At 47.1% G+C, this 3,298-nt stretch overlaps 1 pseudogene; it reads left to right on the top strand.

Moving 5' to 3' along the window:
* The first annotated feature begins 1,670 nt into the window (after positions 1 to 1,670).
* Positions 1,671 to 2,327, top strand: LOC6052677 (annotated as a pseudogene).
* Positions 2,328 to 3,298: the final 971 nt, after the last annotated feature.

Genomic DNA, 3,298 nt, shown 5'->3' with positions numbered 1-3,298 from the left:
TTTATACTTTTTATACTTTGATATTTATTTTTTTTTTATTTGAGCGAATTATTAAATTTTCATTACCTGAAAATATTTGTAAACGAAAAAGTTTTATTCTGGCATTTATGTGGATCGATCAACAGAATCCTGTCGAAACAAGTCAAGCTTGACCAGCGTCTTTCGAAAACAAAAGAAAGAGGAAAGTTTAGACTGTTAAGCTCTGAAGAATAATTCCGAGTTTCAACATCAGATGGCGCAGTTGCGCAAGAGAAGCTTTACTGTCAGTTTAAGCTCATTTTTCCAAAGAAGTATCAGAATTCCTAAATTGGGCCAGCAAATTTAGGAATTGTGTGACTTCTCTGGCAGAAGTTGGCAAATTCCTAAATTTTAGGAATGGATTACCGGACGGGCCAAAATTTCTCATAGATGGCGCTGTTCGTTTAGTAGTAAGAAATTCAAATTTGTTCTGAAAAAATTACTTTTTCATTAATATCTCAAAAACTACGCAATGTAGGCTCACAAAATTTGACCTACTGATTGAAAAAAAAAATTACCTTTTACCAGGTCAAATTTAAAGCATAAGCGATGCTTAACTTGGGAAATATTGAATTTAAACTGATTTTCCCCATACATTTTTTAAATCGATTACTACCAGCGTGACAGCTGCCGCCATCATCGTTTTTCTCTTTCTCGCCTCGCTTTTGACAGCGAGATCAGTCAAAACGATATGTCAAACCATTTTTTTGTTTGTTGTGGTCCGCGATTTAAATCTCCGTCGGAACGGACACCACAAGCCTTTCCGTTGCCTTTGCCCTTGCCCTCCGGGGTTGCACTCCCTAACGGAACACTTGCCGCTGCTGCTGTCCCAGATGGAAAAAGGCGCGCGCGGAATTTTCTACGCGAAATGTACAGGTAAGGTCTGGTTCACAGTTTAAAGTTGGAACAGATTTTTAATGATATTATTCCAAGGTTGATGGACCCGGCCTACCTGGCCGCGTACGTAGCTGCATGACCATTCGGACCGCTCTTTTGGCCATCGCTTGGGACTGAACAAACCACTGCGGTCTCAGCAGTAACTCGAGTACATCCTTTGACCGCGAACAAACCGGAAGTACCATCGTGTGAGGTTTAACTTCTCTCAGCAACAAAACATTCGTCAAATAGTCTATCACCTTGACGCGAGCTTCGTAACGTGGCAGATCCGTAAAGTGGCCAAACCCATCCAGAATCCTCCCCTTGCAGTCAATCAACTCAACCAGCGGCAGCAGATGCCCTTTTCGCATGCTCAAAATCGTACCGAATGTGTGCTGGCGTTATTTTGATCTCTCTCGTGCCAAACTCCGCGTCGATCGACTCGTCAAAATCCAGCGGAAATTCCTCCTTCCGTATCGGGTGCCACAGCATGGACGTAATCCCGCGCAAGTGCTCGTACCTCCCGTCGTCGGATTCACCGTCACCGCCAAATTCCCGAGTAGCGCTTCCGGCCGGGTCGTCGAGATGATGATCTCTTGGGACGATCGGACTTTATAAGCCACGTCGACTGAAGGTGATTTTTCTCTTATAACCCGGAACCTCAACCAGGGTAGGACCGTTGATTTCCACGTTGTTAACCTCAATGTCCGACTCGAGAGAGCAACTTCAACTAGCGATTTATCTGCTGTCCCAGATGGAAAAAGGCGCGCGTGGATATGTACAGGTAAGGTCTGGTTCACGGTTTAAAGATTGAACGGATTTATAATGACATGATTCCAAAGGTAAGGTGTACGCAGCTGCCATGAAGATTTAACACAACCGGCCGACAAGAAAGGGAAGAAGCATGCGGCTGTCGCCACTGCTTCCGGCTCGGGTGAGAAGAAGCCAGCTGAGAAGCGTCCGGCTGCTACTGATTCGAAGGCCGCTAAGGGAGGCAAGAAGTTTCCGGTCTCAAAACCGAACTGGCCAAAAAGGGTGCTGCGTGAGGTGCTACCGCCAAAATGGAAGAAGTGCGTTATTGCCGCCGGTTTGCTGAAAGCTAAGCGTACCAAGACCAAGGTGACCACCAGGACCGTTAGAAACTGCGCTGAGCAAAATCCGCACCGCGGTCAAGTTCGTTGGCAGCGTACTATGCCTCTGTACCGCAACCGCATACGACATCATCAACTGTCCGCTGACGACGGAAGCCGTGATGGAGAAGATCGAGGACAACAACACGCTGGTGTTCCTGACCCATCTGCGCGCCAACAAGAACCACGGCAAGAAGCTGTACTCAGTCAAATTGTCACTAGGGTTGTGACCGGATTTCGTACGTGCGGCTGGCGCGTGGCTGCGATGCCCTGGACAAAGAAAACTAGATCGGAATCATCTAGGCAGTGCGCCGCGTTCTACTATCGAGCTGCCTGGTTGTGGGAAACCGGTCGCCAACAGATAAAGGGGGGAGAGAGAGGGAGGAAGCAATAGTAGAACCGATCGTGCAAACGTGGTCCAACTCTTGTACGAAGTCATGTACTAATAAAATTTCATGAGGGCCTGCAACGATTGTGACATCGGCCGTATGATTACGGGCTCTTGGGACAAGTAGGGTGAGAACGTGAACCAAGATGATCTAATGCGACTTGGTTCACACTTTAAGGGACCACGTGAACATTATTTTTGAGTTAGGGTTCGTGTTGTTCATCCCACTCGTGAAGGCCGCACCAGACGCAGCTCTGCTCGCACTTACGTGTTGGTCGCAGGTCGGCTATTTTGATCTAACCAGAGTCGTAGCTCGTCGTGTTTCTCCTTACGGATCAACCAACGGTCTATTTGGTTATCCACTAACCCAACACCGGAAACCCCAAAAAATAACTTTTATTATGCATGAATTTTACAAGCTTAACTAGTACAGTCCAGACTCGATTATCCGAAGGCCTTGAAGGCGCCATATTTTACAAATTTCAAGTCATCAGGGAACAGGGGTACAGGGAAAATTACAAGTTGGATCAAAATTTGCAAAATAGGGCGCTTGAGATAATCGAGTCTTACATCGAACAAAAACGTACTTAAAGTCTCAACTCTACTGCAGAGTCGGGATCATTCCATATCTGCAGGCAGTTCTCCGAAGCGGCTATCGAACGACTTTTCTGGAAACAACCTCCTCACGGTCCAACGAATCCTCCATGGTCCATGTGACTGTATCCACCCGAGGTCAACGCACCACGTACGTTGTACCGGCTTCATCCTCCCTTTCCTCCGGGCATCGACTTGGCCATACAGCTCGAGCGTAGGCTGCTGAACGGCCTACTGCGCCTGTCTACCGTTTCCGAACGACGAGTAACGTCCCGTGGAACTTGAGTGTGAG

Source organism: Culex quinquefasciatus, chromosome 3, assembly GCF_015732765.1.
Source record: "Culex quinquefasciatus strain JHB chromosome 3, VPISU_Cqui_1.0_pri_paternal, whole genome shotgun sequence".
NCBI lineage: Eukaryota > Metazoa > Arthropoda > Insecta > Diptera > Culicidae > Culex > Culex quinquefasciatus.
The sequence above is the reverse complement of the archived record's forward strand: the minus strand, read 5'-3'. Positions and strand labels throughout refer to the sequence as shown.